Consider the following 25,721-nt stretch of genomic DNA (forward strand, 5'->3'; position numbering starts at 1 on the left):
TCTGGGTACTGGTTCAGAGGAACCGATCTCTCCAGCAAATGTAGATAACAGTGATAGTGTTGATCTAAATCGTAATTCTGATGATAGTGATGAAGAGGCTGAAGAGGAAGGAGAGGCTAACGAAACCGTCTCCCCTGCTCCTCTACCTGTCTTACCAGCTGTACCTGCAATGACGACACCTCCGGTGGAGCCCTGCTGAACCGACTCACCACTTCCCGACGACAGAGGAGATCTCCCCGCCGGAGAGTCTTCTTCCCCTGACTGGTGGGCACAACCAGTCCCCTTTGCTTTTTCTTCGCTTCCAGGGCGTAGTAGTCGAATTGCCCGTGCAGGGCACCCCGGCAACCGGATAGCCACTAGCCCATACCGCAACCAAAAGGTGGTGCCTTGTGACGGAGCACTCCGCGGCTGGTCTCTTCCCTGGTGGTGCAACGATCTTCAATTTTCCTTGGACGACGAGATCATCTCTTCTCTTGGCAAAGCCCCGACTTGCATCCACCACCAGGAATCACTGCCCCCGCCGGAGCTGTCTCCCCACATACAAGGTACCGTGTCCGACTGGCTTCCCTTTTTGCCGGATAGTGTGAGGTGTCTTAATCCTCGCCTCTCCATTGGGTCGCCTCCAAGCCTTCTTAACTTTCTGTTCTGAACTGGTCCAATCTTTCGATAACAATTTGCGACAAAGACTCGAAGTGCATTTCCACTGTGATTCTTTTTGGGACATATCGCCTTGCCTCTCTTCGAGTGGACCTGGCCTCGGAACTTGCGTAGACCCTGCCTTACTTGCCTTGCATTTGTTTGTAAAAGTGTTGGCACCGAGTTGATTTCATACCCTGCCTTTTCTCTCCCATTCTAACCAATACTAGAGTGCCATCTAGGTTAAAGCATTCACCTCTGTCCGCAAATAAGTGGTGCCATTGAACCTAGACTTGTCGAACTATTGTTAGGGGGATTGATGTACTTATAGTAATTGTGATTGAAGTTGTTTGCCGTATTAGTGCCAGAGTGTTTTCCATAGATGTGTTGTTATAAATAAATACCTATATATCTTTACACCCAAGCTCTGTTCCGTGTTTGCTTGTTCTACTGTGTAAATTGCCCTATTTTGTATACTCCACATACTGCCTAACTTTTCTTGAGAGAAGTCTGACTGCTCAGCCACAGCTACCAGGTGAATCTGTGTGGTACAGACAGCTACCAAGTGGGTTTACTGCCAACACCTGTAAGCCTAAAATCTTTTGCAGTGGTCCCAGAGGGAACTGCAAAGGTTTTCCGCTTAACACTGGTGTACAGCGATGGGATTTGTATCGAGTATACAGTTTAGAGTTCTTTTCAACACTTTAGGATAACTAACCACAAAGCTTAGCACTAAAAAGCAACTTTTAAAAACATGACTACTATGGAAGTTTACAGTCAAGAGTCCTTGTCAGGTGAAAAGACTGAGAGTTTGAGAGCTCTCTGTAGACAAGAGAATCTTTCTGTAAGAGGCAAGAAAGTAGAACTGATAGCGAGATTGATGGAAACCAAAGTCTGGGTACGAGTTCAGAGGAACCAACTTCTCCAGCGAATGTAGAAAACAGTGATGGTATTGATCTGAATCAAAGTCTTGATAATGAGTTAGAAGAGGAAAGTGAACCTAATTAAGTTAGCCACTCTGAGCTTCTGTCTGCCTTACCGACTGTACCTACGGGGCCCATACCAGGTCCCACATGTAACCCCGCTTATTTTGAACTCCAAAAAATGAAGCTCGAATTAGAATACAAACGGTTCTTGGCTCAATCTGAACGAAACCAAGAGCTTGAGTTCAGACGGATGAATGCCCAGGCTCAGCAGACGCAAGCTGAGTTAAGACTCAGGGAAATAGAACTTAATCACGAGTTAGAGATGAAAAAGTTGTCTATGGAAAATGCTTCTCTCTCCTCTGGTTCCTCTAGGAGCTCCAGTCCCAAAAGACCCCGGATGCCGAAGGAATTAGTGGGTATGTATGAACTGAGATAAATATCTTGGATTGGTTAAAACTGTTTGAATACAATCATGGGCTCCAGGACATCACCGGGAATGATTTACTTCCCTGGTTGTTCTCTAGGCTCCCTCCTGTTGCGACTGATGTGGTAATGGAGTTGGGGGAGGCGGATAAGACGGATTACGAAAGTGTGAAACTAGCTTTGATAGGTAGATTCGGGAAGACCCCTTCCCAGTATCTTAAGAGGTTTAGAACCCTCAGAAAGCATGATGGTACCCCTTGGGCTACCTGGGTGAGTGAAGGGTTGAAAAACTTAGAGGGATGGATTAAGGGTTACAAAGTGAAAACTTATGAGTGTATGAAGAATCTTTTTATGTTGGAGTCTATTTATGATGCCTGTTCTCCTGAGCTGAGACAGCACTTGGCTGATTCGAAAGAATTGGATTCCCGGAAGCTAGCTAAGGCTGCTGATTTATGGGTTGCCAACAGGGCTACTCATAAGGATTCTGGGGCAACTCCGAAAAAGGATGAGGGAAAACAGCCTAAAAAAGACTCAAAAGAGAATTCTAATAACTCAAAATCCAAAGAGGGCCCCAAACAAAACCAGAAGGGTAAGCCACAAGGAAAACCACAGCAGAATAGTGTGTCTTCTGGTGCCAAACCGGAAAGAGGTCAGAACAAGCCACCATTCCAGAAAGCATTCGGTAAATGCTTTGTTTGTGGCTCGACTGACCACGTGAAAGGAGATCCCAGATGTAAGGGTAAATCTTCAGGGGTCCAGCTTGTCTCCTTAGCCTTCGCTCCAGAGGAGGAAGTCCAAATGGCAAATGGAAACTTTCTACTGCTAGCTGACGAACCCATTGGAGTCTCAGCCAGCGTTTCTTTAGTATCTCTGGGGTTGTGGGAACAACAGAATTTAGACGTCTATAATTCTATCCCTGATAATACTAAAGAGTATTATAAGGACAGTGTCCAGGTGAATGGTCAGGAGACTCCTGCCATTATGGACACTGGGGCCAGCATAACTGTGGTGGATAAATCGTTTTTTCAGGCTGAGGATGTTGCTAAGGCACCCAAACGCCTCACCATGTTAGCTGGAGGGCCTGCGCAGATGCTTCCCCAATTACCAGGTCCCATCCAGTGTAACGACATGACTGTGAAGATACCTCTCAGCATACAGAGTGAGGTACCAGGACGCGTACTGTTGGGTAACGATTTGAAAACTCTCGGAGTTGTATCGCATACTCCCAGACCTCCTAGTAAACGGTTACAGGAGTTAACCAGACCCGCAAGAGAGAGGACCATGCGCTACTCTCCAGGAGATGATGAAGAAAGAAATCACTCCTGCTCCACTGGAATTGTCGGCCTCTGTCTCCAAGAAATCAGAAGCGAAAGGGAAACCTAAGATTTATATCCCATAGCCAGCAGCCGGGATTACAGTGCAGCCAACACGGACTTCCCCTTGGTTGTCCAAATTTACACCCGTAACTCCACCTCCAGCCGAGGCTGAGAGGGAGGTACAACCCTGTGTGGTAGAATTAGACTCTGAGGAAGAGCTAATAGAAGGCCAGGAACTCATTGGAGATCTGGATCCTGTTGACCATCCTGAGCTGCAGTCTTTACTGGCAGAAGTGGACCCAGCAGGGCAGACTTCAGTAAGGGACAGAGAGAATGTCCAACTCTGCAAGGTCTTCGCCACCAGGCAGAAGCTCAGGCTGAAGGGCAAGAGCCTGGGAAATACAGGTTGCACTGGGAAGATGGCCTCTTCTACAGTGAACCAACCGAGTCTGCACCTGGAGAATACAAACGACTTGTAGTACCCCAAGAGAACAGACCACAGTTCTTGCAGTTAGCCCACGAGATTCCTGTGGCTGGTCACTTGAGTTTCAAGAAGACTAAGGAAAGGCTCTCTCTCTACTTCTATTGGCCGAAGATGGGGGCCGAAGTGGAAAAACACTGCAGGAGCTGCCACACCTGCCAGACCTCTGGTAAGGTTGGCTCCAAGAATGTGGCACCTTTAGTGCCTCTTCCAGTTGTGGGAGTCCCATTTGAGAGAGTAGGGATTGACATTGTTGGTCCCCTTGATCCTCCAACCTCCTCAGGCAACAGGTTTATACTTGTTGTAGTAGACCATGCTACTAGGTATCCTGAGGCAATTCCTATGAGGACTGTTACAGCTCCCGCTGTGGCTAAGGCCCTCCTTGGTATTTTTACTAGGGTCGGGTTTCCTAAGGAAGTAATCTCTGACAGGGGGTCAAACTTTATGTCCCACTACATGAAAGCCATGTGGAAAACCTGTGGAGTTACTTACGAGTTCTCAACAGTTTACCACCCACAAACCAATGGGTTGGTAGAACGGTTGAACCGAACCATGAAGAGCATGATAGGTGCTTTAGAAGAACCCCTTAAGCGTAAGTGGGACCTTCTACTGCCATGCCTTCTCTTTGCTTATAGAGAAGTCCCTCAGGAGGGAGTAGGTTACTCTCCCTTCGAGCTTCTCTATGGTCATCCCGTCAGAGGTCCAGTGGCCCTGATTAAGGAGGGGTTGGAGAGTGCTCCTTCCCCCAAGTCAGTCAGAGTGACTGACTACGCGATAGGTCTCCGGAGGAGAATGTCGCACATGATGACGGAAGCAAGCGATAACTTGAAAGCTGGACAAGCATTGGTCAAGCACTGGCACGATCAAAAGGCTAACATGGTTGAGTTCGCTCAAAACCAGCTCGTTCTCGTTATGATCCCAACAAGGCAGAGGGCCTTGCAAGACAAGTGGATGGGACCCTTCAGAGTTGTGGGTAAACTCGGAGAGGTCAACTATCTGGTGGACTTGGGCAATCCCAAGGAGGCTCCGACAGTCTTTCACACCAACCGACTCAAAGCATATGTCTCAAGACCCGATGTAGGAGCGTTGCTTCTAGCATCATCTGAGGAAGAAGAAGAGAGTGAAGCTCTTCTGGATCTCCTCAGAGGCTTACCTTTAGACGAAAAAATTGAAGGAGTAAATCTCTCCTCCAATCTGACACCCGAGCAACAAGAAGAGTGCAAATCTATGTTGAATCAGTTTGCCTCTGTGTTCTCGCTTTCACCAGGCTTGACCCCTTGGGGCCAGCACGACATACTCACTGGTGACTGTCTGCCGGTCAAAAGCAGAGGATACAGAATGTCAGAAAACGTACGAACCCACATCAAAGGTGAGGTCAGCAAGATGCTCGATCTTGGGGTAATAGAGCCCTCTGCTAGTCCATGGTCTAGCCCAGTTGTGTTAGTACCAAAGGCCGGATCTAAAGAGCTTAGATTCTGCGTGGATTATAGAGCTCTTAATGCAGTCACCAAGACTGATGCCCACCCTTTGCCAAGAACAGATGAGTTGGTGGATAAACTTGGCGCCGCCAAGTTCCTCAGCACATTTGACTTGACGTCAGGCTATTGGCAAATAGCCCTGACAGACCACGCCAAGGAGAAAACTGCATTTTCTACCCCCGTTGGCTTATACCAGTTTAAGGTAATGCCTTTCGGATTGAAGAATGCACCTGCTACATTTCAACGGATGGTAAACCAGGTTCTGAATGGGATGGAGGACTTCTGCATGGCATACTTGGATGACATCGCAGTGTTCAGCAATTCCTGGGAAGAACATGTAACCCACCTGAGAGATGTTTTGCAGGCTCTTGGCCGAGCCAATCTGACCATAAAGGCGAGTAAATGCCAAATTGGACAGAGTAAGGTAGTCTATCTTGGACATGAGGTAGGAGGTGGAGAAATAAGGCCTTTGCTCAGTAAGATTGAAGCTGTGCAAAATTGGACAACACCTACTACTCAAACCCAAGTGAGAGCCTTCATAGGCCTCAGTGAGTACTACAGGAATTTCATAGACAACTATGGGACCATAGCTTCTCCACTGAATGTCATCTCCTCGCCCAAATTCCCTAAAAGTTTAGATGGAACGAGGAGTGCAATCAGGCTTTTGAAAACCTGAAAAAGGCTCTTTGCCAAGCCCCAGTACTCAGAGCTCCTGATTACCGCCAACACTTCATTGTGCAGACAGATGCTTCAAATGTAGGAATAGGTGCCGTACTCAGTCAACTGGATGGGAAAGGTAGGGAGCACCCCATTTGCTTCATCAGCCGCAAGCTGAAGGATCCTGAAACAAGGTGGGCAACAATCGAAAGAGAGTGCTTTGCTATCGTGTGGGCTCTGAAGAAGTTTAGGCCGTACTTGTATGGTTCTACTTTTGTCATTCAGACTGACCACCAACCCTTGAGATGGTTAATGCAAATTAAAACGGGAAAACCCAAAACTATTGAGATGGTCGATCTGCCTGCAAGGGTTTGATTTCACCATTGAGCACAGGTCAGGGTGTCACCACCAAAATGCTGATGGTCTCTCTAGGATGTATGTCATTGACTAGAGGTATGAGATTCATCCAGGAGTGGAATAAATCCTCCTGTCCCTTAGTCTGGGGGGTGCGAGTGTTAGGGAGAATTCTCTGTTTAGGCTGAATTTCCTAACCTAGTGAGTCCCCCAGCAGCTTTGCTGGATTCCTGGAGTTTGTTTTTTTCCATCCTGCCAAGAGTGAGACTCTTTTTCTCCCACTCTTGGACATGAATGTGTGTAATTCCTTTCAATGTCAATGTGTTCTATGGGCTATGGGGTCTTTTACTCCATAGGGTCTCATATGTTTTTCTATGTGTGTTACACCGCACCCTACGTGCCGTAACACTGGGGCATCCTAGCGGACCTCCATCATAGACTCCATACCCGAGGACTGACTACTGTCTCCCCGGACATGTAAAGTCACCATTGGCTTTACTAGACCTAAATTTACTAACAGAACTAGTACAAACCATCCTATTGTGGACGTACTAGTAGGCGTAATTCGATTACTCGTGGGTCTGTTATTCGAGGGGGCACTGTCCCGTCCCCCCTCGTCGAGTTTTGGCTGGTGGCAGTGGAAACTACTTGTTATATTCGACCACGAATATAACCCTATGGGATTCTTCCCATTGTTAGAGATTGATACTGTTTCTCGTTAATCTCTAACATACCACCGGTCTACTTATCTTAAATGAGTCTATCGGATGGTATTTTCTGCCAGACCTCGGTTTTTAAAATGGCGTCTGTGTTCGTCTCTGTCACTCCTAAACCAAAGGTCGAGCCCTTTGTTCCACTTTTGGCGGGCTTCTGTACAGAGACCCTCCAAAGTGGTGCCATTCTGTCTGGGTTACCACAGGGGTGTGGGAGGGGGTTTAGGCACCCTGGACCGAGTTGCCTTGCCAACTCCGGTCGCACTCTGGTTTGATTGGCCCAAGTGGTGAGCCTCCCCGCTCACCACTTAGCATGTGTTGATTGAAAGCTAGGCTGAATGAATGGGGGTTTTCTGCATAAAAGCAGGGCTTTTGGGACTGGATCTTCAGAAGTCACCACAGGACCTAAGAATCTGACGAGGGTAAAGCTGAGCCGACCTGCAACGACGACACCTCCGGTGGAGCCCTGCTGAACTGACTCACCACTTCCCGACGACAGAGGAGATCTCCCCGCCGGAGAGTCTTCTTCCACTGACTGCTGGGCACAACCAGTCCCCTTTCCTTTTTCTTCGCTTCCAGGGCGTAGTGGTCGAATTGCCCGTGCAGAGCACCCCGGCAACCGGATAGCCACTAGCCAATACCGTGACCAAAAGGTGGCGCCTTGTGACGGAGAACCCCGCTGCTGGTCTCTTCCCTGGTGGTGCAACGATCTTCAACTTTCCTTGGACGACGAGATCATCTCTTCTCTTGGCAAAGCCCCGACTTGCATCCACCACCAGGAACAACTGCCCCCGCCGGAGCTGTCTCCCCACATACAAGGTACCGTGTCCGACTGGCTTCCCTTTTTGCCGGATAGTGTGAGGTGTCTTAATCCTCGCCTCTCCATTGGGTCGCCTCCAAGCCTTCTTAACTTTCTGTTCTTAACTGGTCCAATCTTTCGATAACAATTTGTGACAAAGACTCGAAGTGCATTTCCACTGTGATTCTTTTTGGGACATATCGCCTTGCCTCTCTCCGAGTGGACCTGGCCTCTGAACTTGCGATCTACAATAGACCCTGCCTTACTTGCCTTGCATTTGTTCGTAAAAGTGTTGGCACCGAGTTGATTTCATACCCTGCCTTTTCTCTCATCTCCTAACAAATACTAGAGTGCCATCTAGGTTAAAGCATTCACCTCTGTCTGCAAATAAGTGGTGCCGTTGAACCTAGACTTGTCGAACTATTGTTAGGGGGATTGATGTACTTATAGTAATTGTGATTGAAGTTGTTTGCCGTATTAGTGCCAGAGTGTTTTCCATAGATGTGTTGTTATAAATAAATACCTATATATCTTTACACCCAAGCTCTGTTCCGTGTTTGCTTGTTCTACTGTGTAAATTGCCCTATTTTGTATACTCCACATACTGCCTAACATTTCTTGAGAGAAGTCTGACTGCTCAGCCACAGCTACCAGGTGAATCTGTGTAGTACAGACAGCTACCAAGTGGGTTTACTGCCAACACCTGTAAGCCTAAATCTTTTGCAGTGGTCCCAGAGGGAACTGCACAGGTTTTCCGCTTAACACCCATGTGCTTCATCCAAAACATTCTGCGGCCTTGAATTTGGGTGTGACCCTACCCTTTCTGCCCACAGTAGTAATTTAGCGCAACATTACGGCAGTTGCCCTTGAGGTGGCATCATGCAACAAACATTTTTCAGTGTTCTTTCAGGCTGATTGTTTCAATTCTCCCACTTTTGCAACACATTCCTCAGCCCTATTGTGACATATGTGACATGCTTCTGTCAGTGAAGAACCCCACATTGGCCCACATGTGTCACCTTGGTAGTTGAATGATTTCACCATTCAGGCTGAATGAGTATTTTCCTGATCACATGATGTTGTTGGGCCTGTTTGAATGTGGAACATGCTAGTTGTTTCCTGTCATGTTGAAGTGCACAACCATTGATGTGTACATGGCCCTGCAATCACTGTATTTTTGTACACTGGATGTGTTGCAATGTGTGGCATATGGCGTATCTTTTCACACTATATGGCATTTTTCATCTCTTCATGTCCATCTCACATGGGGTGACAGTACTCATTCACTGACATATGGATGTACTTGTGGAATGTACCATGGCTATGGTACATGCCATCTGTGTGATGGCATGTGTCATTTATGTGTATAGGACATGCCACTCACAGGCCAATGTGTGATGGCAGTGCTACCCAGCATGCAGCAAATGTGTTGCTCTTCCATCTTGGTGTCATCAGTGTCAGACTTTTGCCTCCCCTTTCAACTCTGTGACAGTGCATGCATGGGAGGGTTATAGTCATGTGGGACATGTGTAAATCATGTACTGGTTCTGTAGCTTGTCAGGCCTATTTGTGTGCTATGGTGCTAATGCCTGTTCCATTTTTTGTCTTTCATGTTTTTGCAGGGGATGACACACTTGATGCTGGTGCGGTTGAGGAGATGGTGCAGACCCAGCAGGAACTTGAGGCACAACCGGCCACCAGTGGGGGGGCGTGGTGTGGTGGCGGGTGAGAACCCACTCTTGCTGCAGACGATTCTGTCAAGGGGTGTCTCTGGGTGCACCTCCACAGACCTCTATTCAGGTGTTGATTTGGATGATGAGACCTATGTGGCGCCGCAGGTAAGTGTTCCTGAAAGGGGTTCTGTTCTGTCCAACCCACCTGCACCAGGGGTAGAACCCTCTATGGGGATGTCAGTGTTGGTTAGTCAGCCTTTGGCGGTTACCGGTGCAGAGTCACACTCCACAACATCTGATCCTGTTCCTGGGCCAGCAGATCAGAGGGGGAATGCAGTCCTGCAGCCTCAGGCAGTGCCGGCACAGCAAGGCGCAGATCGCCTTGCCCCAAACAGGTGTGGTACCTGCTGACACGGTGGACGTACGCCACCAGGCAATACCGCATGGGAACAATCCATTTACGGTATGGCAACCCAACAGGCAGCATCAGTTGAGATGATGGCTCAAGCAATGGAGAGGGTGGCCACTTCCATTGTTCCCCCTGAAAGGCAGATGGAGCTACTACAGCAGGCAACAGACTCCATTTGCCAATCACACAGGGAGTACATGTTGGCGTCCAACAGGGACAGACGGGCGGCACTGGAGACTCTACGCCAATCGATATCAATAGAGTCCCAGGGCCACAGGGAAGCCCTGAGGGTAGAACTCCATCACCTCAGGGAGACTCTTGTTGACCTTGAGACTTCCACTAACTTGAGGACAGAACAGCAGCTGGAGCGGCTCACACGTTTGCTCTCAGCTGAGATGCAGGCAACTCGGGAGGAGATTCGGGCATCCCGTCAGGTGCTGCATGGGGATCTCCGCACTATAATCCTCCAGAACGAGACCTTCCACACCCGCATGCTTGCTGCCATAGAGGACCATACCAGAGCTTTGCGTGGGCTGCCTCCCATAGCACCACCACCTCCTGTGGCAGCAGCAGAGGGTAATGAGAGCGACAGCAGCAGTTCTCCCACATTGGCATAGCCGTGCAGGCCATGAGCCCGTGGAGGTGTTTTTTGTTTCCCAACATCCACACAGGCGGCTGTTGGTGCGCACCCGGTCCTCGGACCTCGTGGGTGCCCCCCCGGCACCTAAATGGCCATTTTTGATTTTTGATTTTTGCTTTTTGCTTTTTTGATTTTTGATTTTTGATTTTTGATTATTTTTTAACAGTGTGGCTCCCGTGGGCATCCACTGTATTCCGGCTGGGCACATGCAGGCTTGTCCTGAGTTTGGGTTCGATGCTTGGGTTCATGAGACACACACCCCTCCTGCTTCCCGTTTCCATGGGCTTGCAAAGGGTGTGACCAAGTGACAGTGATGTACACAGTGATGTTGGACTCCCATGAGCTGTGTGGGCAGTCTGTAGTCAATACTGTGTAGACATTCCTTGTGTATATTGTTGTTGTATTGTACACTGCATGTTGGAATTATGTATGCTTCTGCTTCCATGTCTCCCTCTGAATTTGCAGGTTCATTCCTCATGTCTTCACAAAGCTGTGTACTTTGGAGATGGAGTTCATGTTGTCTGCAGTACACAGACAAGTTTTGAAGCCTGCAAGACTAAAGTTGGAAGGGGGCGATGTTGTGGCATATTCAGGTTGTAAGACTACGACTACTTTAACTTAGTACTGTCATGTTTTAGTTATGTTTGAGCTTGCGTATCCGCATTGTATTGTTGGTAAGTATTTGGTCATGTGTGTTGTTAGTTCAACATTACTGGGAGCATATTGTGTGTGGCCAGTTTCCATTAGGGACACTGTACTTTGTGACAATTGTGTCAGGTTTTCGGGATTGCTTTGTTTGCTCTCACATAGCATGACATGCCATGGTGTGTTGGGTGGTGGTGCTGGAGAGGGGTTGGTTGACATGGCACTGTTCTCATGTTGTATTTTGCAAGGGGGTAATGCATTTCGCAGCATATGTGTCTTTCGATGACACAGCATTGGTGGTGTTTCTGTAGGTAGGGATGCACACATTGTGACATTTCCAGGTGACCAATCTCAGGCTGGTATGGTTTTGACAGTTCACTGTCCCTTGTGTCATCATCGATTGTCAGCTGGTATGTGGCAGGGCTGTGTGCACTCCACAGGGGTGTGATTCTAAGTGAAGTAATTAGCCACGAGCTGCGTTTGGGCTGCCTCACCCCGTGCCCTTTCCCCTCCCATGCCCAGCGGGCGTGTATGTGGTGGTGGATGTGGGGGCACCACCATGTCCACCGGCAGGACCCGGCGTGTTGCAACGACACATGCTGCCACTATGATCCTGCACACTACTGGGGGAGCGTATAACAGCTGCCCGCCAGAGCGGTCAAGGGAGCGAAAGCGTGACTTGAGCACTCCGAATGTGCGCTCCACTATGCCCCGGGTTGCAATATGGGCTGTGTTGTATCTTAAATCGGGTGGCGTGGTGGGGTTCCGAATTGGCGTCATCATGTGGGTGCTCAGAGGGTAGGCACTGTCCCCTGGGGAGGTGGTGATGGGTATCATTAGTAGGGTTGTGACATTATTCAGTATCTGGCATGCATGCATGTGCTGTGGCATTTATACTCATCGAGCAGCCATGTATCGCCATGCCGCCCAGCTTCTAGGTCCCGGTTTGGTAAATGAAACTGTCGTGGGTGGACCCTGGATAGTTGGCATAAACTGAGGTGATGATTCCCTTGGCATCACATACTACCTGGACGTTGATGGAATGCCAGTGCTTGCGGTTTCTATCGATGTGCTCTGATGCCCTGGGGGGACGTAGAGCCACATGGGTGCAATCAATGGCACCTAGGACTTTGGGGAATTGTGCCACCCCGTAGAAATCCTGGACGGCAGCCTGCCTTTCTGCAGGTGTTCTGGGCAGGTATATGTGCCTGCGGACTGATGGGTGTGCAGTCATGATGGCCAAGACCTGGTGTAGGCAGCATGACTGCGTAGCCTGTGACACTCCCCCACTATGGCACTTGTCCGCTGAAATGATCCGGTGGCCAAAAAGTGCATTGAGGACCTTCTCCAGGGGCCTGAGTGCTTGGGAGCAGAGGGTGGGTGATGTGAGGTCATCCTCCCATTCACTGACCAGGTCGAGTATTATGTGAGGTGGAAACCTGTACCTCCCATAAACCTGGTCATCAGGCATGCCAAAAAGGCTGGTTCTGGGTGTGAAAATTCTGGGCCTGACTATCCTCCTCCTCCTCCTGCGGTATCCCACGACCACTGCTGCTAGGAACGGTATGTTCATCCTGTCATCTGAGCTTGCTTGTTGTTTGCGCGCACTTTTATGCTGCGCGGGTCCACGTACGCCTGCTTCCTGCTGGCGTATGTGTTTCCGGATTACCGCGTCTTTTTTGGTGCGTGCATGTGGGCGTTCCGCGCATTTGCCTCCTGTGCTTCCCCGCCCACCCCAGTAATACACGTACCCCGCTCGCCCAGGCCCAATCGCGTGTAAAACTTCCCACGAGCCCCTGAAGTACACGTACCCCGCTCACCCAGGCACAATCGCATGTAAAACTTCTGCGAGCCCCTGAAGTACACGTACCCCGCTCACCCAGGCCCAATCGTGTGTAAAACTTCCCGCGAGCCCCTGAAGTACACGTACCCCGCTCGCCCAGGCGCAATCGCGTGTGAAACTTCCCGCACACCCTCGAAATACATGCTATTTTTGACACAGCGGGTGTCTGTGTTTGTCGCGTACCCCTTTGCACGTCATTTGTCCTAGAGGGCCACAGTATGGGACATTCAGCAGAGCTGTATATACAGGCTTTTTGTTAGCGCAGGGACGCTACCGCCTGCCTTCGTGTGGCGGACATGTGTTGATGTACATAGTTGACTTTTGGTTTGTGTCATGAGATCGCCATTTCACTGCTGGGGGGTGGGGGTGCAAGGGGGCATTAGTGGGACATGTGTGGGGGCCTGCTGGCAGGTGCCCTGCACTGCTGGGGGGTGGGGGTGCAAGGGGACATAAGTGGGGGGCCTGCTGGCAGGTGCCCTGCCCTGCTGGGGGGTGGGAGTGCAAGGGGACATGAGTGGGGGCCTGCTGGCAGGTGTCCCTCAGTGCTGGGGGGTGGGGGTGCAAGGGGACATGAGTGGGGGCCTGTTGGCAGGTGCCCCTCAGTGCTGGGGGATGGGGGTGCAAGGGGACATGAGTGGGGGCCTGCTGGCAGGTGCCTTGCACTGCTGGGGGGTGGGTGTTCAAGGGGACATGAGTGGGGGCCTGCTGGCAGGTGCCCCTCAGTGCTGGGGGGTGGGTGTGCAAGGGGACATGAGTGGGGGCCTGCTGGCAGGTGCCCCTCAGTGCTGGGGGGTGGGTGTGCAAGGGGACATGAGTGGGGACCTGCTGGCAGGTGCCCCTTAGTGCTGGGGGTGGGGGTGCAAGGGGACATGAGTGGGACATGAGTGGAGACCTGCTGGCAGGTGCCCTGCACTGCTGGGGGGTGGGGGGTGCAAGGGGACATGAGTGGGGGCCTGCTGGCAGGTGCCCCTCAGTGCTGGGGGGTGGGGGTGCAAGGGGACATGAGTGGGACATGAGTGGGGGCCTGCTGGCAGGTGCCCCGCAGTGCTGGGGGGTGGGGGTGCAAGGGGACTTGAATGGTGGCTTGCTGGCAGGTGCCCTGCACTGCTGGGGGGTGGGGGTGCAAGGGGACATGAGTGGGGGCTTGCTGGCCGGTGCCCTGCACTGTTGGGGGGTGGGTGTGCAAGAGGACATGAGTGGGGGCCTGCTGGCAGGTGCCCCTCAGTGCTGGGGGTGGGTGTGCAAGGGGACATGAGTGGGGGCCTGCTGGCAGGTGCCCCTCAGTGCTGGGGGGTGGGTGTGCAAGGGGACATGAGTGGGGACCTGCTGGCATGTGCCCCACAGTGCTGGGGGGTGGGGGTGCAAGGGGACATGAGAGGGACATGAGTTGGGGCCTGCTGGCAGGTGCCCCTCAGTGCTGGGGGGTGGGGGTGCAAGGGGACATGAGTGGGGGCCTGTTGGCAGGTGCCCCTCAGTGCTGGGGGGTGGGGTGCAAGGGGATATGAGTGGGGGCCTGCTGGCAGGTGCCCCTCAGTGCTGGGGGGTGGGTGTGCAAGGGGACATGAATGGGGTCCTGCTGGCAGGTGCCCCTCAGTGCTGGGGGGGGTGGGGGTAAAAGGGGACATGAGTGGGGGCCTGCTGGCAGGTGCCCCTCAGTGCTGGGGGGTGGGGTGCAAGGGGACATGAGTGGGACATGAGTGGAGGCCTGCTGGCAGGTGCCCTGCACTGCTGGGGGGTGGGGGTGCAAGGGGACATGAGTGGGGGCCTGCTGGCAGATGCCCCTCAGTGCTGGGGGGTGGGTGTGCAAGGGGACATCAATGGGGGCCTGCTGGCAGGTGCCCCTCAGTGCTGGGGGGTGGGTGTGCAAGGGCACATGAGTGGGGTCCTGCTGGCAGGTGCCCCTCAGTGCTGGGGGGTGGGGGTAAAAGTGAACATGAGTGGGGGCCTGCTGGCAGGTGCCCCTCAGTGCTGGGGGGTGGGGTGCAAGGGGACATGAGTGGGACATGAGTGGAGGCCTGCTGGCAGGTGCCCTACACTGCTGGGGGGTGGGGGTGCAAGGGGACATGAGTGGGGGCCTGCTGGCAGGTGCCCCTCAGTGCTGGGGGGTGGGGGTGCAAGGGGACATGTGTGGGACATGAGTGGGGGCCTGCTGGCAGGTGCCCCTCAGTGCTGGGGGGTGGGTGTGCAAGGGGACATGAGTGGGGGCCTGCTGGAAGGTGCCCCTCAGTGCTGGGGGTGGGGGTGCAAGGGGACATGAGTGGGGGCCTGCTGGCTGTTAGGCAGAAACCTGTGCAGTTCCCTCTGGGACCACTGCAAAAGATTTAGGACTACAGGTGTTTGGCAGTAAACCCACTTGGTAGCAGTCTGTACCACACAGATTCACTTGGTAGCTGTGGCTGAGCAGTCAGACTTCCCTCAAGAAGAGTTAAGGAGTATGTGGAGTATACAAAATAGGGCAATTCTTCACAGTAAGACAAGCAAACACGCAACAAGGCTTCAGTGTAAAGATATAAAGGTATTTATTTATAACGGCACATCTATAGAAAACACTTTGGCACTATCACGGCAACCACTTCAATTACAATTACTCTACGAAGAAAACAGATCAATCCGCCTAACAATAGTTCGACAAGTCTAGGTTCTACCAGCATCACTTATTTGCAGACAGAGGTGTATGCCTCAACCTAGATGGCACTCTAGTATTTGTTAGGACGGGAGAGAAAATAAGCAGGTTACGAAATCAACACGGTCCCAATACTGAACGGACAAATGCAAGGCAAGAAGACAAGAACCACGAAAGATTATAAAGTTCAGAGGCCAGGCCCACTCGGAGAGAGGCGAGGCGATATGTCCCAAAAGTATCTTAGTGGAAATGCGTTCGAGTCTTTGAAGCAAATTGTTATCGGCAGATTGGACCAGTTCAGAACAGCACGCTAGAGAAAGCTTGGAGGCGACCCTATGGAGAGGCGAGGATTAAGACACCTCACTCTATCCGGCAACAAGGGAAGCCAGGTACCTTGATTGTGGAGAGACAGCTCCGGCGGGGGCAGTTGTTCCTGGTGGTGGATGCACGTCCGGTCTTTGCCAAGAGAAGAGATGATCTCGTCGTCGAAGGAAAGTTGCAGATCGTTGCACCACCAGGGAAGAGACCAGCCGCGGAGTGCTCCGTCACAAGGCACCACCTTTTGGTCGCCGTACAGGGGTAGTGGCTATCCGGTTGCCGAGGTGCTCTGCACGGGCAATTCGACCACTGCGTCCTGAGGCGAAGAAAAAGCAAAAGGGACTGGTTGTTCCCACCAGTCAGGGGAAGAGACTCTCCAGCAGGGAGATCTCCTCTGTCGTCGGGAAGTGGTGAGTCGGTTCAGCAGGGCTCCACCGGAGGTGTCGTCGTTGCAGGTCGGTTCAGCTTTACCCTCGTCGGATTCTTAGGTCCTGTGGCGACTTCTGAAGATCCAGTCCCAAAAGCCCTGCTTTTATGCAGAAAACCCCCATTCATTCAGCCTAGCTGTCAATCAACACATGCTAAGTGGTGAGCGGGGAGGCTCACCACTTGGGCCAATCACACCAGAGTGCGACCGGAGTTGGCAAGGCAACTCGGTCCACGGTGCCTAAACCCCCTCCCACACCCCTGTGGTAACCCAGACAGAATGGCACCACTTTGGAGGGTCTCTGTACAGAGCCCGTCAAAAGTGGAACAAAGGGCTCGACCTTTGGTTTAGGAGTCACAGAGACGAACACAGACGCCATTTTAAAAACCGAGTTCTGGCAGAAAATACCATCCGATAGACTTATTTAAGATAAGTAGACCGGTGGTATGTTAGAGATTAACGAGAAACAGTATCAATCTCTAACAATGGGAAGAATCCCATAGGGGTATATTCGGGGTTGAATATAACAAGTAGTTTCCACTGCCACCAGCCAAAACTCGACAAGGAGGGACGGGACAGTGCCCCCTTGAATAACAGACCAAGGAGTAATCGAATTACCCCTACTAGTATGTCCACAATAGGATGGTTTGTACTAGTTTGGTTAGTAAATTTAGGTCTAGTAAAGCCAATGGTGACTTTACATGCCCGGTGAGACAGTAGTCAGTCCCCGGGTATGGAGTCTATGATGGTGGTCCGCTAGGACGCCCCAGTGTTACGGCACGTAGGGTGCGGTGTAACACATATAGAAAAACATATCAGACCCTATGGAGTAAAAGACCCCATAGCCCATAGAACACATTGACATTCAAAGGAATTACACACATTCATGTCCAAGAGTGGGAGAAAAAGAGTCTCACTCTTGGCAGGATGGAAAAAACAAACTCCAGAAATCCAGCAAAGCTGCTGGGGGACTCACTAGGTTAGGAAATTCAGCCTAAACAGAGAATTCTCCCTAACACTCGCCCCCCCAGACTAAGGGACAGGAGGATTTAATCCACTCCTGCATGAATCTCATACCTCTAGTCGATGACATACATCCTAGAGAGACCATCAGCATTTTGGTGGTGACACCCTGACCTGTGCTCAATGGTGAAATCAAACCCTTGCAGGCAGATCGACCATCTCAATAGTTTTGGGTTTTCCCCTTTCATTTGCATTAACCATCTCAAGGGTTGGTGGTCAGTCTGAATGACAAAAGTAGAACCATACAAGTACGGCCTAAACATCTTCAGAGCCCACACGATAGCAAAGCACTCTCTTTCGATTGTTGCCCACCTTGTTTCAGGATCCTTCAGCTTGCGGCTGATGAAGCAAACGGGGAGCTCCCTACCTTTCCCATCCAGTTGAATGAGTATGCCACCTATTCCTACATTTGAAGCATCTGTCTGCACAATGAAGTTTTGGCGGTAATCAGGAGCTCTGAGTACTGGGGCTTGGCAAAGAGCCTTTTTCAGGTTTTCAAAAGCCTGATTGCACTCCTCGTTCCATTTAACCTTTTTAGGGAATTTGGGCGAGGAGATGACATTCAGTGGAGAAGCTATGGTCCCATAGTTCTCTATGAAATTCCTGTAGTACCCAGTGAGGCCTAAGAAAGCTCTCACTTGGGTTTGAGCAGTAGGTGTTGTCCAATTTTGCACAGCTTCAATCTTACTGAGCAAAGGCCTTATTTCTCCACCTCCTACCTCATGTCCAAGATAGACTATCTTACTCTGTCCAATTTGGCATTTACTCGCCTTTATGGTCAGATTGGCTCGTCCAAGAGCCTGCAAAACATCTCTCAGGTCGGTTACATGTTCTTCCCAGGAATTGCTGAACACTGCGATGTCATCCAAGTATGCCATGCAGAAGTCCTCCATCCCATTCAGAACCTGGTTTACCATCCGTTGAAACGTAGCAGGTGCATTCTTCAATCCGAAAGGCATTACCTTAAACTGGTATAAGCCAACGGGGTAGAAAATGCAGTTTTCTCCTTGGCATTGTCTGTCAGGGGTATTTGCCAATAGCCTGATGTCAAGTCAAATGTGCTGAGGAACTTGGCGGCGCCAGGTTTATCCACCAACTCATCTGTTCTTGGCAAAGGGTGGGCATCAGTCTTGGTGACTGCATTAAGAGCTCTATAATCCACGCAGAATCTAAGCTCTTTAGATCCGGCCTTTGGTACTAACACAACTGGGCTAGACCATGGACTAGTAGAGGGCTCTATTACCCCGAGATCGAGCATCGTGCTGACCTCACCTTTGATGTGGGTTCGTACGTTTTTTGACATTCTGTATCCTTTGCTTTTGACCGGCAGACAGTCACCAGTGAGTATGTCGTGCTGGCCCCAAGGGATCAAGCCTGGTGAAAGCGAGAACAGAGAGGCAAACTGATTTGCACTCTTCTTGTTGCTCGGGTGTCAGATTGGAGGAGAGATTTACTCCTTCAATTTTTTCATCTAAAGGTAAGCCTCTAAGGAGATCCGGAAGAGCTTCACTCTCTTCTTCTTCCTCGGATGATGCTAGAAGCAACGCTCCTATATCGGGTCTTGAGACATACGCTTTGAGTCGGTTGGTGTGAAAGACTGTCGGAGCCTCCTTGGGATTGCCCAAGTCCACCAGATAGTTGACCTCTCCAAGTTTACCCACAACTCTGAAGGGTCCCATCCACTTGTCTTGCAAGGCCCTCTGCCTTGTTGGGATCATAACAAGAACGAGCTGGTCTTGAGCGAACTCAACCATGTTAGCCTTTTGATCGTGCCAGTGCTTGACCAATGCTTGTCCAGCTTTCAAGTTATCGCTTGCTTCCGTCATCATGTGGGACATTCTCCTCCGGAGACCTATCACGTAGTCAGTCACTCTGACTGGCTTGGGGGAAGGAGCACTCTCCAAGCCCTCCTTAATCAGGGCCAATGGACCTCTGACGGGATGACCATAGAGAAGCTCGAAGGGAGATTAACCTACTCCCTCCTGAGGGACTTCTCTATAAGCAAAGAGAAGGCATGGCAGTAGAAGGTCCCACTTACGCTTAAGGGGTTCTTCTAAAGCACCTATCATGCTCTTCATGGTTCGGTTGAACCGTTCTACCAACCCATTGGTTTGTGGGTGGTAAGCTGTTGAGAACTTGTAAGTAACTCCACAGGTTTTCCACATGGCTTTAATGTAGTGGGACATAAAGTTTGACCCCCTGTCAGAGATTACTTCCTTAGGAAACCCGACCCTAGTAAAAATACCAAGGAGGGCCTTAGCCACAGCCAGAGCTGTAACAGTCCTCATAGGAATTGCTTCAGGATACCTAGTAGCATGGTCTACTACAACAAGTATAAACCTGTTGCCTGAGGAGGTTGGAGGATCAAGGGGACCAACAATGTCAATCCCTACTCTCTCAAATGGGACTCCCACAACTGGGAGAGGCACTAAAGGTGCCACATTCTTGGAGCCAACCTTAACAGAGGTCTGGCAGGTGTGGCAACTCCGGCAGTGTTTTTCCACTTTGGCCCCCATCTTTGGCCAATAGAAGTAGAGAGAGAGCCTTTCCTTAGTCTTCTTGAAACTCAAGTGTCCAGCCAAAGGAATCTCGTGGGCTAACTGCAAGAACTGTGTACTGTTCTCTTGGGGTACTACAAGTCGTTTGTAGTTTGTAGTTTGTAGTCTCCAGGTGCAGACTCGGTCAGTTCACTGTAGAAGAGGCCATCTTTCCAGTGCAACCTGTATTTCCCAGGCTCTTGCCCTTCAGCCTGAGCTTCTGCCTGGCGGCAAAGACCTTCCAGAGTTGGACATTCTCTCTGTCCCTTACTGAAGTCTGCCCGGCTGGGTCCACCTTCTGCCAGTAAAGACTGCAGCTCAGGATGGTCAACAGGATCCAGATCTCCAATGAGTTCCTGGCCTTTCATTAGCTCTTCCTCAGAGTCTAATTCTACCACACAGGATTGTACCTCCCTCTCAGCCTCGGCTGGAGGTGGAGTTACGGGTGTAACTTTGGACAACTGCGGGGAAGTCCGTGTTGGCTGCACTGTAATGCCGGCTGCTGGTTTCGGGATAGAAGTCTTAGGTTTCCCTTTCGCTTCTGATTTCTTGGAGACAGCAGCCGACAATTCCAGTGGAGCAGGAGTGATTTCTTTCTTCATCATCTCCTGGAGAGTACCGTGCATGGTCCTCTCTCTTGCGGGTCTGGTTACCTCCTGTAACCGTTTACTAGGAGGTCTGGGAGTATGCGATACAACTCAGAGAGTTTTCAAATCGTTACCCAACAGTACGCGTCCTGGTACCTCACTCTGTATGCTGACAGGTATCTTCACAGTCATGTCGTTACCCTGGATGAGAACAGGTAATTGGGGAAGCATCTGCACAGGCCCTCCAGCTAACTTGGTGAGGCGTTTGGGTGCCTTAGCAACATCCTCAGCCTGAAAAAATGATTTATCCACCACAGTTATGCTGGCCCCAGTGTCCCTAATGGCAGGAGTTTCCTGACCATTCACCTGGACACTGTCCTTATAATACTCTTTAGTATTATCGGGGATAGAATTATAGACATCTAAATTCTGTTGTTCCCACAACCCCAGAGATACTAAAGAAACGCTGGCTGAGACTCCAATGGGTTCGTCAGCTAGCAGTAGAAAGTTTCCACTTGCCATTTGGACTTCCTCCTCTGGAGCAAAGGCTAAGGAGACAAGCTGGACCCCTGAAGGTTTACCCTTACATCTGGGATCTCCTTTCACGTGGTCAGTCGAGCCACAAACAAAGCATTTACCGAATGCTTTCTGGAATGGTGGCTTGTTCTGACCTCCTTCCGGTTTGGCACCAGAAGACACACTATCCTGCTGTGGTTTTCCTTGTGGCTTACCCTTCTGGTTTTGTTTGGGGCCCTCTTTGGAATGTGAGTTATTAGAATTCTCTTTTGAGTCTTTTTTAGGCTGTTTTCCCTCATCCTTTTTCTGAGTTGCCCCAGAATCCTTATGAGTAGCCCTGTTGGCAACCCATAAGTCAGCAGCCTTAGCTAGCGTCCGGGAATCCAATTCCTTCGAATCAGCCAAGTGCTGTCTCAGCTCAGGAGAACAGGCATCATAAATCGACTCCAACATAAAAAGATTCTTCATACCCTCATAAGTGTTCACTTTGTAACCTTTAATCCATCCCTCTAAGTTTTTCAACCCTTCACTCACCCAGGTAGCCCAAGGGGTACCATCATGCTTTTTGAGGGTTCTAAACCTCTTAAGATACTGGGAAGGGGTCTTCCCGAATCTAGCTATCAAAGCTAGTTTCACACTTTCGTAATCCGTCTTATCCGCCTCCCCCAACTCCATTACCACATCAGTCGCAACAGGAGGAAGCCTAGAGAACAACCAGGGAAGTAAATCATTCCCGGTGATGTCCTGGAGCCCATGATTGTATTCAAACAGTGTTAACCAATCCAACACATCCAATCTCGGTTCATACATACCCACTAATTCCTTCGGCATCTGTGGTCTTTTGGGACTGGAGCTCCTAGAGGAACCAGAGGAGAGAGAAGCATTTTCCATAGATAACTTTTTCATCTCTAACTCGTGATTAAGTTCTATTTCCCTGAGTCTTAACTCAGCTTGCTTCTGCTCAGCCTGGGCATTCATCCGTCTGAACTCGAGCTCTTGGTTTCGTTCAGATTGAGCCAAGAACCGTTTGTATTCTAATTCGAGCTTCATTTTTTCGAGTTCAAAATAAGCGGGGTTACATGTGGGACCTGCTATGGGCCCCGTAGGTACAGCTGGTAAGGCAGGTAGCAGGGGAGACAGTTTCGTTAGCCTCTCCTTCCTCTTCAGCCTCTTCATCACTATCATCAGAATTACGATTTAGATCAACACCATCACTGTTATCTACATTTGCTAGAGAAATTGGTTCCTCTGAACCAGTACCCAGACTTTGGTTCGCCAGCAATCTCTCTATTAGTTCTAACTTCTTGCCTCTTACAGGAAGATTCTCTTGCCTACAGAGAGCTCGCAAACTCTCAGTATTTTCACCTGACAAGGACTCTTGACTGTAAGTTTCCATCGTAGACATGTTTTTGAAAGTTGCTTTTTAGCGCTAAGCTTTGTGGTTAGTTATCCTAAAGTGTCGAAAAGCACTCTAAACTGTATACTCGATACAAATCCCAACGCTGTACACCAGTGTTAGGCGGAAACCTGTGCAGTTCCCTCTGGGAACACTGCAAAAGATTTAGGACTACAGGTGTTTGGCAGTAAACCCACTTGGTAGCAGTCTGTACCACACAGATTCACTTGGTACCTGTGGCTGAGCAGTCAGACTTCCCTCAAGAAGAGTTAAGCAGTATGTGGAGTATACAAAATAGGGCAATTCTTCACAGTAAGACAAGCAAACATGCAACAAGGCTTCAGTGTAAAGATATAAAGGTATTTATTTATAACGGCACATCTATAGAAAACACTTTGGCACTATCACGGCAACCACTTCAATTACAATTACTCTACGAAGAAAACAGATCAATCCCCCTAACAATAGTTCGACAAGTCTAGGTTCTACCAACATCACTTATTTGCAGACAGAGGTGTATGCCTCAACCTAGATGGCACTCTACTATTTGTTAGGACGGGAGAGAAAATAAGCAGGTTACGAAATCAACACGGTCCCAATACTGAACGGACAAATGCAAGGCAAGAAGACAAGAACCACGATAGATTATAAAGTTCAGAGGCCAGGCCCACTCGGAGAGAGGCGAGGCGATATGTCCCAAAAGTATCTTAGTGGAAATGCGTTCGAGTCTTTGAAGCAAATTGTTATCGGCAGATTGGACCAGTTCAGAACAACACGCTAGAGAAAGCTTGGAGGCGACCCTATGGAGAGGCGAGGATTAAGACACCTCACTCTATCCGGCAACAAGGAAAGCCAGGCGGACACAATACTTTGATTGTGGAGAGACAGCTCCGGCGGGGGCAGTTGTTCCTGGTGGTGGATGCACGTCCGGTCTTTGCCAAGAGAAGAGAGGATCTCGTCGTCGAAGGAAAGTGGCAGATCGTTGCACCACCAGGGAAGAGACCAGCCGCGGAGTGCTCCGTCACAAGGCCCCACCTTTTGGTCGCGGTACAGGGGTAGTGGCTATCCGGTTGCCGAGGTGCTCTGCACGGGCAATTCGACCACTGAGTCCTGAGGCGAAGAAAAAGCAAAAGGGACTGGTTGTTCCCACCAGTCAGGGGAAGAGACTCTCCGGCAGGGAGATCTCCTCTGTCGTTGGGAAGTGGTGAGTCGGTTCAGCAGGGCTCCACCGGAGGTGTCTTCGTTGCACGTTGGCTCAGCTTTACCCTCGTCGGATTCTTATGTCCTGTGGCGACTTCTGAAGATCCAGTCCCAAAAGCCCTGCTTTTATGCAGAAAACCCCCATTCATTCAGCCTAGCTGTCAATCAACACATGCTAAGTGGTGAGCGGGGAGGCTCACCACTTGGGCCAATCACACCAGAGTGCGACCGGAGTTGGCAAGGCAACTCGGTCCAGGGTGCCTAAACCCCCTCCCACACCCCTGTGGTAACCCATACAGAATGGCACCACTTTGGAGGGTCTCTGTACAGAGCCCGCCAAAAGTGGAACAAAGGGCTCGACCTTTGGTTTAGGAGTCACACAGACGAACACATACGCCATTTTAATAACCGAGTTCTGGTAGAAAATACCGTCCGATAGACTTATTCAAGATAAGTAGACCGGTGGCATGTTAGAGATTAACGAGAAACAGTATCAATCTCTAAGAATGGGAAGAATCCCATAGGGTTATATTCAGGGTCGAATATAACAAGTAGTTTTCACTGCCACTAGCCAAACCTCGACGAGGGGGGACGGGACAGTGCCCCCTCGAATAACAGACCCAGGAGTAATCGAATTACCCCTACTAGTACGTCCACAATAGGATGGTTTGTACTAGTTCTGTTAGTAAATTTAGGTCTAGTAAAGCCAATGGTGACTTTACATGCCCGGGAAGACAGTAGTCAGTCCCCGGGTATGGAGTCTATGATGGAGGTCCGCTAGGACGCCCCAGTGTTACGGCACGTAGGGTGCGGTGTAACACACATAGAAAAACATATGAGACCCTAAGGAGTAAAAGACCCCATAGCCCATAGAACACATTGACATTCAAAGGATTTACACATATTCATGTCCAAGAGTGGGAGAAAAAGTGTCTCACTCTTGGCAGGATGGAAAAAACAAACTCCAGAAATCCAGCAAAGCTGCTGGGGGACTCACTAGATTAGGAAATTCAGCCTAAACAGAGAATTCTCCCTAACACTGGCAGGTGCCCTGCACTGGTGGGGGTTGTGTGTACAAGGAGACATGTGTGGGGGCCTGCTGGCAGGTGCCTCTCAGTGCTGGGGGGTGGGTGTGCAAGGGGACATGAGTGGGGGCCTGCTGGCAGGTGCCCCTCAGTGCTGGCAGGTGGGGGTTCAAGGGGACATGAGTGGGACATGAGTGGGGGCCTGCTGGCAGGTGCCCTGCACTGCTGGGGGGTGGGTGTGCAAGGGGACATGAGTGGGGGCCTGCTGGCAGGTGCTCCTGAGTGCTGGGGGTGGGTGTGCAAGGGGACATGAGTGGGGGCCTGCTGGCAGGTGCCCCTCGGTGCTGGAGGTGGGGGTGCAAGGGGACATGAGTGGGGGCCTGCTGGCAGGTGCCCCTCAGTGCTGGGGGTGGGGGTGCAAGGGGACATGAGTGGGGGCCTGCTGGCAGGTGCCCTGCACTGCTGGGGGATGGGGATGCAAGGGGACATGAGTGGGGGCCTGCTGGCAGGTGCCCCTCAGTGCTGGGGGGTGGGGGTGCAAGGGGACATGAGTGGGGCCTGCTGGCAGGTGCCCTTCACTGATGGGGGGTGGGGGTGCAAAGGGATATGAGACGGGGCCTGTTGGCAGGTACCCCTCAGTGCTGGGGGGTAGGGGCGCAAGGGGACATGAGTGGGGGCCTGTTGGCAGGTGCCCTGCACTGCTGGAGGTGGGGGTGCAAGGGGACATGAGTGGGACATGAGTGGGGGCCTGCTGGCAGGTGCCCCTCAGTGCTGGGGGGTGGGTGTGAAAGGAGACATGAGTGGGGGCCTGCTGGCAGGTGCCCTACACTACTGGGGGGTGGGTGTGCAAGGGGACATGAGTGGGGGCCTGTTTGCAGGTGCCCCTCAGTGCTGGGGGTGGGGGTACAAGGGGACATGAGTGGGGGCCTGCTGGCAGGTGCCCTGCACTGCTGGGGGGTGGGTGTGCAAGGGGACATGAGTGGGGGCCTGCTGGCAGGTACTCCTCAGTGCTGGGGGGTGGGTGTGCAAGGGGACATGAGTGGGGGCCTGCTGGCAGGTGCCCCTCGGTGCTGGGG

This window comes from Ambystoma mexicanum, chromosome 5p (genome assembly GCF_040938575.1).
Source record: "Ambystoma mexicanum isolate Mex_15411 chromosome 5p, UKY_AmexF1_1, whole genome shotgun sequence".
Lineage (NCBI taxonomy): Eukaryota > Metazoa > Chordata > Amphibia > Caudata > Ambystomatidae > Ambystoma > Ambystoma mexicanum.